Below are 14,336 nucleotides of genomic sequence, written 5' to 3'. Positions count from 1 at the left end.
GTGTATGCTTGGTTTAGAAAAACACAAACTTTTTTTAACGTTTGCAGGAGCCGCACATGTAATCGATAAGAAAGAACATTTTAAATTAGCAATAAAATCACGCCAGTGACGGATCAGTAACACACAGAAACGTTTCGACTTCCCTGCTAGATACGCTGAAAATTAAAGTTGTTACACAGTGAATGATGAAATTAAACACGTGAACTGGATTATTTATAATAAAACAGCATTTAAGTAACTCAAGACAAGCTAGTATGTTGTAATATTACTACAATTACAGTCCCTGTTGCTCACATTATGAAAGCTGGACAGCAGAAAGACACGTGTGAACACTCTGGCTTCTCCTAGCTGGTCTCAAAAAATTTGAAGGCCGCGCCGTCTTTTATTACACAGATAATACAAAGAAAAACTTCGACTCTGTGGTCACAATCTTAACACAAAGGTTCTAAAAAAACACAGTTACTTTGAATGTGGGGTGTTACAATGCCCCCTGAATAACTACGATACAATGCGTAGCTCCGTTGTGAATAGTCATTCAGCCTTTACACACCGGTAACAGATGTTGATAGGTACATTCCTCTTTCTTATTCGACAAAAACACTTGCATTAAATGTACAGTTAATCCCAGTGAAGTCTTTGGCACGGGCTTGTCCCTCATCAACATGACGTGAGTGACACAAAGTTCACCAGTTAATAAGATTTCCTTGGGACACTCGCAGAGCACACACATTGTGTTGTCTTCGTGGTCTCACCCCACAACCATTCATCACTCTGTCGTATTTTATCAAGGGAAAGGCTTGGAAATTGTTCATAGCGTAGGAATAATTTGACTTTATACACATTCGGACAAAGTTGAATGTTTGTTCCCTGTTTGCAGAATAATTTGCTTATCTGCAAGACTTACAAGTTTTTGAGTTCACACGAATATCAGGTGGCCGGATCTCTTGTTTCGTCGTAAGCTTATAAGCGTGTACATTTTATATTATCAATAATGTACAGTGCGGCCGGCCACGGTGGCCGAGCGGTTCTAGGCGTTTCAGTCTGGAACTGCGCGATCGCTACAGTCGCAGGTTCGAATCCTGCCTCGGGCATGGATGTGTGTGATGTCCTTAGGTTAGTTAGGTTTAAGCAGTGCTAAGTTCTAGGGGACTGATGACCTCAGATGTTAAGTCCCATAGTGCTCAGAGCCATTTGAACCATTTTTTAACAAAAGTCCGGCGACAATTGGAATTTTCGGCTGGCGCGCAATTTTTCGAGCCGTACGATCTGGATCGCGCATGTACGATACTTTACGATGGCGCACGGACATTACGACCCACCCTTCGGATCATGCTCCTTAAACGCTTACTTTTGATAAGATTTCATCTTTATTGTTATTTTAGTTTTTACGATTTCTTTAATTTATGGCAGTTTATTTCACAAATACGATTCTGAGCAACCTACATGTCAGTTTGTCTGGTCGTGCGATTACCCAATTTCCTTATGCTGCAGCTGCGTAAGTAAATTTAGGTCATTCCCCGTGGTGAATCCGCTGGGGAACTGAATGCACTGACTGCCTCGCAAGGTGCGCAGTGGCTCGCTCTTACGGGAGTGAAATCCATTACAGTTAAGTCACTGGTTCAGGTGAGGGCAGTGAGCTATCTATAAGGTGTTAAGTAGTGCAAAACGATCTCAGTGGGAATAGAAGACAGTGATAGAGGTTCTAGTACTCCCAAGAAATGTACAGCGGCCTTGTTTAAATGTAAGATTGGAAAACAAAAATACGGAAAGTGTGGGAAACGCCTCGTGACTGTAAAGGTTGGTTCGGCGCTATTGAATCGTACTCAGAAAGGGCTGTATGTAGCATCTGTAACGTAAATGTTGTGACTGAATTGATATGTGTCAAAATACATTTTATAACTGAAAATAATGTCAAAAAAATTGAAGTGGTGTCGTATAAAAGGTAGACAATTTCGAGTACATGAGCAACAAATGATGTGTCTTTAAATAATCATGCCCACGTTGACTTGGCAGGATTCCTGGCAGAACAACCTTCGTTTCTTTCTTGCAAAATCACCTGGACGGCGTAGTTCACAGTCGCTTTCCTGATTCTAAAATTTGTGACGCTACACAATTGCGTTGAAAAGGAAATTTGGAAATTTGTGATAAGTTCCTATCGAAACAAATTGCTGATGTTATTGGTCCCTAGGCTTAGACACTACTTAATCTAAGTTAAACTAACTTATGCTAAGGATAACACATACACCCATGCCCGAGGGAAGACTCTAACCTGCGGCGGGGGGTAGCCGCCCGAACCGTGGTAACGCGCCTCAGGCCACGCGGCTAACTGCGTTGAACTAAATCTTTCCAGATCATAAATAATGTGATAGCAGAGAGCCATAACAACGTAGAACGAACTTGCAGGAAAACTGAGACACACGAGATTCACTGTTTTCACTGATGAGTAAACAAAAGTAGAATCTGTTAAAACGTCGTGTGTTCTGGTTTGATATTTTGTTAACGACACAAATAAAATTGAAAGTATATTTTGGAACCTTTGTGAAATTTTAAAACATTGTGAATTGTGATAAGGCAAACGAAGGTGCAACAAGTAAAAACCTTTTTCTAATCTAATGCTTTCATTTTCTGAGTACAATGTTTCTGAAAACAGTATTACAAGATTTGCTTCTGGTGATGGCCAGTTATATGATGCGATTGAGAAACTCTGTTGCTACTCGATTAACTGAAAAATGTCGTGGACTAATTATTCTCAAATGCATATTTCACATTCTTCACACGTGTGTCAGTGGAGCTTGTGAATGTCTTTCCTGACACTTTGAAGTCCTAGCTAAGAACCTGCATAACCATTTTAAGGCTAGTGTTAAGTGACACGACCTGTCACAGACGTGGCCTCCATCCAGTATACACGTACTTGCCATTTAAGGCCATGTTTCGCCTTTGGCGGAAAGCCACTGTCGCAGGAACGCGTATTTGCGTACCGACGTCATTGCGGATGTGCGCCGGGAAGCTCCACGTGTTTACGTGTGTGTCTTGGAACAGCGGACACGAGTACTGACGTCATATCACAGCTGTGACCGCAGGCGGTTAGAGGTCTGCGGTCAGCTGAAATCCTGTCTGTGCTCCAAACTGAGTCCCGGTTGCGACAGCGCGGCTGTGGGCGTTATAACGTAGGGCGTGGGAGGCCAGCGACACGGACCGAGACCGTACAGTTTGGGGCCCACCGTACGGGCCAACCCAAAATCACTACAGCGGTGACACTTGACTGCAGCTAACACTTACCAGTACATTGATAAGCATTACAGAGAATGTAAAATTAACTTCAGAATTTCCATCGTTATGCAAGAGCTGCGAATCGGAAGCCGCTGCACACTTTAGAATCAGCACCTCCCAAAACGTTGAATCCGTCGTCCTTGCCACGACGGTACTGCGTTCCCTGCCCGCTAGAGTTCTGGCCCTGACACCAACTCATTTCTTTTCCTGGGGTTATGTGAAATATCTTTGTCCAAAACCATTCCACAACACAAATCGCTCACTTCTGATGCATCAATTAATGTATGTTACGAAATGTTGTCGCTTACATACTGTCTGTGTCGGCAAGGGCTTCATACAAAATACCTATAAAGAATCTAAAATAAATTTTCTCCTTACGGAATATCTATAACCACTGGTAATCGCTTCATTCTGTTTTAACTGTATACCTAGAGATACAAATACTTAATTTTATATTAGAATATGAAGAGCACTTGCCCGTGAAAGGCAAAGGTCTCGAGTTCGAGTCTCGGTCCGGCACACAGTTTTAATCTGCCAGGATGTCAGCGGACACTCCACTGCAGAATGAAAATTTCATTCTAGAAATATGAACAAAGACTAAGAAGACTTAAAGGATTCAGTAGACGTATAGACAGTCTTACCTGGCGATTATGAGTCCAAGGGAGGAGACAGAGAGCCTGTGATACCCTCATGTCATTTATGAACCAAGGAAAATATTGGACAGCGTAGACTGCAATACTCCAGTCCCACCTCCTCCTCCACAGTTTAGCAACAAGGCCACACAGAGGTGGGGTGCCGTGTCTGCACCAGTGGTGCAGACAGCCATACTGTAGATGCAAAAACGAGGAAGGGGCGTCTATACAGCAGTCAGACCAACATATGGTTCCCGAAGGGGGAGGCAGCCTATTCTTTAGTTAGAGGGGACCAGTCCAGATGAGTTTCAGAAGGTCTGGCTATGCCCACACACCCCCCATACGTTGTTATTATGGGAGGATGATGGCAAGCATACAACAGTCATGCATTCATCGTTGTAGAATCTGAAATTTGATACAGAATAATTCTGAAGATAGCTAAATCGAATACATAATCAAGAAGTATAGGATCGAACTAATATAAACAACAGTGGCCCTGTCTGACCAATTGAAGGAATCGATTGATAGGATACATCCTCAGGTATCAAGGAATCGTTAACTAGGTAACCGAAGGAAGTGTGTAGTGGTACAGAAAAATCGGAAAAGTAAGCACTGAATGGTTGGAGATACCAGCAATTCCTTACGTCACTAGGTACACCTGAAAGCATTACTTACAGATATTAGCATCCATAGGTTACATCTTGGTGCGCAAGTCATTTTGCGACACATTGCTCATAATTTCCAGTGCTGTTGATGTTTTCCTCAGACCACAACCGAGCCGGCCGCGGTGGACGAGTGGTTCTAGGCTCTTCAGTCCGGAACCGCGCGACTGCTACGGTCGCAGGTTCGAATCCTGCCTCAGGCATGGATGTGTGTAATGTCCTTAGGCTAGTTAGGTTTAAGTAGTTGTAAGTTCTAGGGGACTGATGACCTCAGATGTTAAGTCCCGTAGTGCTTAGAGCCGTTTGAAGGATATGAACCACAACTGAAACGTGTCCTATGCACGTAAACAAACGAAAGCAATGTGACTAAAATAATGGTCAAAATTTATTCGTCGGACGAGAGCTTTTCTTCGATCAGTACTATACTGCTCTACATCTGTTCTTCAGAAATACAGTGCAATGTTGTTTCGGACTCGCATGCATTTATGCATGCATGCATGTCCGAAGAAACAATCCATCGTATTTCTGAACAACAAAGGAACTGCAGCATTGTATTTATGCGCCGGCATGGGGCAAGCGACTGTCAGTTAACATGAGTTGTGGGGCAAACTATGTGCTATGACATGCTGTATTGTTGCCAAATTTATTCAAGATGGAGGCGATGACATCATCCAAGATGGCGGCATGTAGACTTGGCAACAGCGCATGACGTCATCCAAGATGGCCGATTTTGGCGGGAAAATAGGCCAACTGTGCTATGTCCACTAACCTAACCTCCAGAAAAAATGGCGGGAATTTTGAATTTTGGCGGGAAAATAGACCAATTGGGCTATGTCCACTAACCTAAGCCTCCAGAAAAAATAGGCGCGAAATTCAAATTCCAACAGGATAATGAATGCAAAACCGTACTGGCCTTTATTACCATTTATCATTTATTATTATTATTTGCCTGCCTCCACTAACATAGAATCAAGATGTCCAATATCTGCAGTCAGAAAATCATTTCCTTTACACTCACTACAAAAATCTGTCCCAACTTCAAATTCCAACACCATAATCTATCACATGTACGAAATAGCCCACATTCCCACTCACTTATATTTTTTTTCACTGCTTACCTATCGTAACCATGTCAAATAATAATAATAATAATAATAATAAGTGGCACTTGTACTAACATAAGTCACCTCCTGTGAATTGGCAGGAAAGGATGATGCAAGTCTTTATTTCAGTAAGTACGGTCGTCACTTGTCCTCCGTCTCACTTAGTACACACATCTTGGAGATGGCAGCTGCACCCAGTGCGCTCACCACGACATTCACACGAGAACTGGTTTAGTTGAAATCGTCGCCAGCAGAGGGTCCTACTCCTACCTGCCACGGTCGCCACAGGTAAGGGAGCGACCGCATACCCCCACGTTACGGCCGGTCCAGCGTTCTCGTCAACAACAACAACATATTATCCCAGACAGGAGAGTCTACCCCCTGGCCAAAGAAGCATGTTGAAACCTGCATATCTCTAGGAAAGAAAGAAAGCCATGCCACATGTTTCCCACCAATTTTCTTTCTGCAGGACACGTTGCACCCTGTCCATACCTACCTCACGACTGCCCTTGTAAAAACTTGTTTTACTCACACTTGCTGACATTCCAACTGTCCGTTGCCTACACGTTTCCCGCCAAAATTGTTTTTCCCGAACAAGTTAGTACCTGCCAAGACCAACCGTTCACCATCTACCACGTGTATTTCTCGGACAAAGAATGCCATGCCACGCTTTTTGCGCCAAAAGCTATTTCCTTAAGACTGGAAACTTCCACAACAGCATGTGTGTTCGGCCCTAACTTAACTAATCACCCTATTCTCATTATCCAAACAATATCCTTTCATTAGCAACACACTCCTGTATACAAGAGTGATTGCATGTCCCTAGTCGTGTGCACAATCAATTTAATATAACATAAAGTGCCCATCACTGTTTAATTGAATCGACCACTTAATTAACGTCTCTCGTCCGAAAATGCAAAGTCCACCTCGACCTCAAATCAATTTTCGTCCACCTGGACGAATGAAATAGTTAAACTCTCTACTGACCACTATGTCCCTTTACCGATCCATGTTTATTCGTTAACATGTACTAATGTGTACTCCACTTCTAGCAAACAAAGCCGCTAACCTAAGTCACTTTTGCTTCTCTCTCTCGTGCCACAAGCGCGAGGCCGCCCACGTCACAGTCGCCACCTTTGTACACTTGTCTGAAATACTCCTCCGTAAATATTCTAACTATGAACTGAATACTGTTGTTCAATCCACGCGATCTAGAACATGGCCACAGCACGCCTTCCAGTACCTAACCCGAGAATATCGCTCGCTAGTTTACCGCGAAATACTGCAATCCATCGCGCGCTCGTAGCTAATCCCCTCCGCAAGACGATCTAACGCGAAGTTCGCAACTCAAATCCACATCTACACAAAATAAGAACTCAACAAAATTTTATATAAATACTTAACCTTCCCTTTACCAAGAAAAAAAAATGGCTAACGATAATCATCTCCATACTTTTTAAATCATGTCCTTCAGCCTTACTAACGCCATTCTTAATACCATGAACATCCAGTTACACCTATATACCATACTTTTAATAATAAATCACCCATCTCAACACACTTTATGAACTCAAGTCCTCAATTCACTCTCCATTCTAAATACGATCAATTACTTTTCTATAATTTTATAAAATGCTCAGCCCTCCCTCATGTGCTGGAAGCATCTGCGTAGTTCAGCTTTCAGCCACCAGAGTTGTTAGTGAACTCATTCACGTAAGGAGCCACCCCCTGCTCATCTTTCTCACTCGTCCACCGTCGGCCGCATCGTTCGTTTTTTGTTCTAGGTGACTGTAAGTCCTTATTGGATGATGGACTCGATGAATTTTTTGAGGGGGCAATAGACTGCCCAGATCAATTATTCGTGCCCTGGAGTCAGTGCCAGAAAGGCAATTACTCACTCTCATTACAACCACGTTTGTGTTCGTTAGAATTAATCGCCATAGACAGTGTACTTACTTAATTTTATCTCTACAGCGGTCGACTCCCAGCTTGCAGTCGCGCGCGTGCCTGTCCCTGTCGTGGCCAAACTGGACCGTCAGCAACGCCCGCGGGGACGTACCTCTCCGGCTAGAACGCCCCCCGCCGCTGCGCGCAGAGCTGCATCTGCCATCGCCGAGGTCACGCAGCCTGGCGCCTGCCGGCCGCCACGTGCATCACCTGCGCCTCCAGCCGCTACCAAGGTCACAGAGCACGTCCCCGCCTGCTCAGACTGGTCCCTCACAGCAGCCAGCACGTGCACCACCACCACCATCGTGTGAGGTACAGCACGCCTCACCTGGTTATAGCTCTAGCATTAGTGATCCTGTGGCTAGTGGCAGTTCTCTCTACCGCCCTTTTAGAGAAGTAGGTCAGGTCGGCGATACCATACCTCAGTTGCAGTACTCTGCGATTGCGGACGCCTTTGAGGAGCGAATCTTGATCACTAGGATCGAAAACCGGGTAGGGGGGTACGGCGATCCTGTTGGACTCTGAAAACCTATGCCTCCCTGTCCTAGAAACTGAGCTTCTCAAGGTCGTCCAAAATTCGCGTTATCCCGCTGTTAAGTGCAGTGCAGTGCTCTGCATTGAGTTATCACCCCCCCCCCCCCCCAAAGTTCAGTCTGGTGATGGAGAGACCAGCATCCATCATCTTTGGGGGGATAATGACGTGATAACGTGGAGCACATCAGTCGCCGAGTGGTTTCATAAATTCACCTTGAGTGTCATATTGGGCCGGTTTTCCGAGATGGAAGTCAATGGCTCAGCTAAGGCACTCAGCAGAATTCTACACATGGACATCCATATACGTGTCCATGATCCCTTAAATGGAGGGTGTAGCTATATCAAGCTCCCTAAACATATACCAAATAAATATGCATGCATTTATGTCCAAAATAAAGATCAGGCTTGTTTTGCATGGTCAATCCTGGCTTGTGAAAGAAAGTGTAATTATAGAGATTGCCCTCATCATCCAGGTACATACAAAGTACATACAAAGTCACATATTATAACTTTGATGGTATTGAGTTCCCCGTCAAGGTCCAGGACATACCTAAATTCGAGGCACAAAATCCTGGAATATGGGTACACGTTTATGGCCTGGAGAAGGAAAGCAAGTCAGATGAGCCAGTAGTCGGCCCCCTCCATTTCTCAAAATTTGCCAGTGAGCATGTAAATATGCTTCTCTTTTCTTAAGGTGACAATTATCACTATGTCTGGATCAAGGACACGTCCCAGCTCCTTTCCTCATTGTTGTGTAAAACATATTTGTTTAAGGTGCCTTAATTATTTCTCATCTGAACAGTTATTAGCTACGCATCTAGTAGACTGTACCTCCAAGGATGCGGTACGGGTTATCATGCCTAGCCGGGAAAACAAACCACCATGAGCGGTGTGTACGCCGACTTTGAGTGCCTCCTCGCTTCTGTGACCCGCTGTGAAGGCGATCCTACGACCTCACACACTACCTTTACAGAGAAACACGTACCATATACTGCAGCGTACCAAATTGTATTGTCATATGACACCAACCTTAACCGATACAAATCTTACGTCGGGGATAATCCATCGATTTGGTTGCTCTCTCAGCTCGAAAAATTTTTACTGGAAGTTGATACACTGTACAGCGGCAACGTTCCCATTACCAAATCGAAGGAGAATGAAGATTTGTATAATAACGCCACCGAGTGTCATATTTGTGGGCTGCCGTTAGACAGAAAAGCGGAAACTCCTCGTAGGGATCACTGTCATCTTACAGGGGAATTCCGCGGTGCAGCTCACAATGCATGCAATTTGAAGTACCGATTACCTAGGCACATGCCAGTTTTCTTCCATAATTTAAGTCGGTATGACACTCACTTTCTAGTTGAGCACGTGGATGATTTCGGTTTGGAGAAAGATCAGATCAGTGTCCTACCTGAGAGCGTTGAGGAGTGTATTTCATTCTCCAAACGAATGACGCCGAGAATTACGCTGTGCTTCCTCGATACACTACGTTTTATGCAGGCACCACTACAGAAACTTGTTGAGACTCTAACTCATGGAGAAATGCATATCACTCGAGCTGCGTTTCCCGATGAGGAAAAGTTTCAACTTGTGACTAGGAAAGGCGTTTTCCCATACGAGTATGTGGATAGCACGGCCAAACTCGACGAAACCAGGCTACCGACATAACTGCATTCTCCAGCAACCTCACAGGCGACACCGTAACGAATGCAGAGTATGAACGTGCCGTGAATGTCTGGCGGGAATTCAATATTCCTAATTTAGGAGAGTACACAGACATGCGCTTGCTTGCGGACGTTTTCGAGAAGTTGCGGAGTCTATGTTTGACCACATATTCTCTGGACCCCGCCTTTTATTACATGGCACCTGGGTTGTCTTGGGATGCGATGCTCAAGAAAACGAAGTGCAGCATCGAATTATTGACCGATTCTGACATGCTTCTTTTCTTCGAGCAGGGGATCCGTGGGGGGCTTTGCCAATGTCTTCATAGACACGCGAAAGCAAATAACCGACGGATGGATGACAGGTTCAAAGCATTCCTTGATTCAAGTTAGATAATGTATCTAGACATCAATAATTTATGCGGGCACGCTATGATGCAATCGCTGCCGATTGACGAGTTTACATGGCTGTCCGAAGATGAATGCACGGGATGAAGTGGAATAATCAGGGGGGGGGGGGGGGTATGGCCGCCGATTCTCATGTGGGGTATGTTGTGGAGGCAGAACTCACATACCCTATTAGTTTGCATGACGCGCATGCTGATTTGTCGCTGTGTTCAGAGCAACTAGTTCCACAAGGAGGTTCCACACCGAAACTGATGACGCCACTGGGGGACAAGCAGAGGTACATTACTCATCGTCGTAGCCTCCAGCAATGCCTCAGCTTGGGTATGGAGCTCATTAAAATCACCTGGGCCATCTCCTTCAAGCAGTCCCCCTGGTTGAAGGAATATATTGATCTGAATACGAGACAGAGAACTTACATGTCATGTGACTTTGAGAAAGATTTTTATAAATTAATGAATAATTCAAATTTCGGTAGAACTATGGAGAATTTGATGGAACGACGTGAAATTTTTATTAAAACGTAATGGCATGGGTGTTATGCCGTAAGAAAATGCATTGCCAGACCAAATTTTAAATGGGTCACCAGTTTCAATAAGAACTTTGTTGCTGTGAAGATGGCTAAAACTGCAGAAGAGTTTACTAAACCTATCTACATAGGGATGTGCATACTAGACCTATCCAAATTCCACATGTACCGCTTTCATTATGAGTTCCCGAAAACTCATTTCGCAGATCCTAAATTACTTTATATGGATACAGATAGTTTCATCTATTGGGTGAACTGCGATCCATATGAAGTAGTTAGGTACCACGCCAATGAATTCGACACGTCTTCTTATGCGGCCGATAATCCTTATGGTAATGTTCCACGAAACAAGAATGTTATCGGTCTCATGGGTTTTAGAGTTTGTAGGTCTTTGGTCCAAGATGTATGCATATTGCACATTGGAAGGTCCCACTCAGAGACGAGCTAAGGGGGTACGGCGAATGGCATCACGAGCTCAGTCTATCGATGACTATTTGCACTGCCTACGTGGTGGTGTTCACGGTGCTGAACCGCAGCCACCGCATATGGTCAGGCAAACTAGCATTCGATCGATAGCGCACGAGGTATACACTGTGCTGCAGTTTAAAATCGATCTGTCGCCTCATGACGATAAAAGGGTCATCTGTGATGACGGCATTGAAACTCGCCTGTGCTCACACTGCTCACTTGTAGCGAGAGAAGGGATGGGGGACTCTGATTGAGAGGAAGAGACTGAGAGAGAGAGAGTGAGAGAGAGACAGAGAGAGAGAGAGAGAGAGGGAGAGAAAGATGACAAGAGTGTCTGCAGAGTAGTAGTATGACCCTTTCATCATAGTGTAAATACTGAATGAGAGTGTTTTGTGGTGTGTATCAGATTGCGTACTTCTGTGTATGTCTGAGTGTGTGAGCCTGTGTTGAGTTTGTCTGTGTGTAAATATAAATATTATTTATTATACAGAAGAAAAAATCATAAAAAAAACAAAAATAAAAAACAACAAACTAAAAATAAAATTATTAAAAATTATTTATATATATTTGTATATATTTCTTGACGAGTATTACTAGTTAATGTATATACGAACAAAAAGATAAAATTTAAGACCTTCAAGGACCTTTTATAATGAAGAAGAAAAAAAAACAATTTTATGCAGTTCATATCTGCTTCGATGTGAGTAGTTGTTATAGATTTTAGTTTATAAGTTTCACCTGCCACTAGCCATCCAGTCAGAACTAGTTTTAGGTATGTGAGTTCCACAAATTAAATTCATTATATATATATATATATATATATATATATATATATATATATATATATGTGTGTGTGTGTGTGTGTGTGTGTGTGTGTGTGTGTGTGTTCATTTTATTGGATCAAATGCTTATAATGACCAATGTATCTTCATCTGGTTATTGTTGTAGGGGGAAAAAAATGTTTAGACCAACTTACTTGAATGAAATGTATTTTCAATTGGTCTTTGTACTGGAAAATGTTTTAGAGCCGCTAACTTGAAGTAAAAAGTAAAAATACGTTTGCCATTAGTTAATAAAAAGTCTTTCCTGTGGAACTTTACTACCTATACTATTATTTACCTTGTAAGATACTGTAATTAGCTTGTGATACCTCCGCTTTAGTTGTAATACATATATATAGTCATCTCAGCACACTACTTATGAATAATGCAAAACACGTATCTGCAAAAGAGCAGAAATTGCATTTTTTACATGATCAGAAATAATGTATCTGTAAACTCATATAATGTGAAAAAAAACTCCATGATTGTACTGATATTTCGCAAACACTTTAAAAAAAATTCTGAATTCGAAAATAAACTAACTCATTTTATTGCAAAAAAATTTCTAATGTCATTATTTTACCGTCGATCATGATCATTCTTTTTTATTAAAAAAATGATAGATATATACAAAACGCTGATAGAGCCACAGCGCACTGCAGAGAGGAGAGGTATAATGTTTTTACTGCTTTAAAGACACAAACGAATTCTGAATGACGAGTCCTGGGCTTCGTCCGCCGGTTGCAAACAGACAACAGCACCCTCTTCCAGGTCGTGTCACTTTAAACAGCAGGCATCTGACGAAGTGGACCCTGCCACTTTCCCTCTTTCAGGTCCTGTCACTTTCATCGCCGAGCAGCCGAGGTGGAAGCAGGTAAACTGGCTCAGACAGCTCCAGCGGAATGCACTTCATGCACAGTATCACCAATAAACTTACTTCTATGGATGTAGGTGTCACAGAAAGAAAACAACAAGTATTCTTATGGAGAAAAAAATAATTTATTTATTTGTGAGCCATTTTAAAAGTAATTTTACATTTTCACATGCAGACACAAAACTATTTGTTTCTTATTCACATGTTCACTGACTAAGTTGATGGATAGGTGGACAATCGTAGTATTCCAGGTTCTGGGTAGCCGCATATTTGAAGATTCGACGCAGCCAGCTAATCTTCTCATCGCCTTTAACGTAGATTATTGTCTCCTTGTGATCAAATACTCTCAACACTTGCAGCAAATGTTTATAAGAGACGCCAGGGTCATCCCACTGAATCCCATGATAGAATTTTGTTAGCCACATTGCGCTTCTGACTGTCTTATTGACGTCTTCCAGCGGTTTCGGCGATTCAACTCTTGATGCAAATGTTCCTACTATTCCATCACAATGCGTGAATGCTATTAATGTAGAGTCTTTAATTATGAATCGCCTGCACTCATCATAATAAAATCCTGGAACGTCAGCTACGATCCTCACACCTTCAGGTAACATCGTGATCTGCCCTAGACCTAACAGAGTGAGTATTAATTTATACAACTCGTTGCACTACACCAGTGAGCGGACAGTAGTTAATGAGACGATCATTCAGAACGAGAGTATATGCCGAAGTCTCATCAGGTAAGTTTGCTGAAGATTCAAATTCAATCCATACATATACAGGCCCTGATTTAATTATCTCATTCTGTTTTGAACAGTCAATCACGATTATTGGCGCTAGCTTCTTGAAACTCTGTGGGCTGAGTAGGCATGCTTCATTTTCAACACCTTCATAGTAAGATGCTCGAAATCTCGCATACATGTCAAATGCCTGACTGTATACATTGCTGTCCCACTGTAGATGTAAATTCTCGTATGGGTAGTATTGTGAATTCAAGTAGACTCTGGCGTTAGTTAACTTGCAGTGGTCAAATTCAGTCGAGTCCTTTGATACATTAGCACGCCTTTGAGTTTGAAATGCGAGTATGATGAATCGAGGTGCTTCCAACTGCACTGATGTTTTAATAGCCCAAGTATGTGTGGACACTGTAGGTAGGACTGGGTATTCAAAATAATCGCCTATGATTGGAAAGTTAGTGGTAGGTAGGTGCGAGCATTCAGAACTTTTAAGAGCTTCAAGTGCTCCTCGTCGGCAATGGTGATGTGAGGTATTTTCCATGAGATGCTATTAATCTTGATTTGAACATTCTTTGCAGCTGTTTGAGAGATTGAATTCGCATCACTTGCACTCATCACCAAAATAAGTTCCTCTTCAGCTGCATATCCTCAAAATAACCCATAAGCATTTTTAGTGGGATGCACTTGGTA

Source organism: Schistocerca americana, chromosome 11 (assembly GCF_021461395.2).
Source record: "Schistocerca americana isolate TAMUIC-IGC-003095 chromosome 11, iqSchAmer2.1, whole genome shotgun sequence".
Classification (NCBI taxonomy): domain Eukaryota; kingdom Metazoa; phylum Arthropoda; class Insecta; order Orthoptera; family Acrididae; genus Schistocerca; species Schistocerca americana.
Note: the sequence above shows the minus strand (reverse complement) of the source record.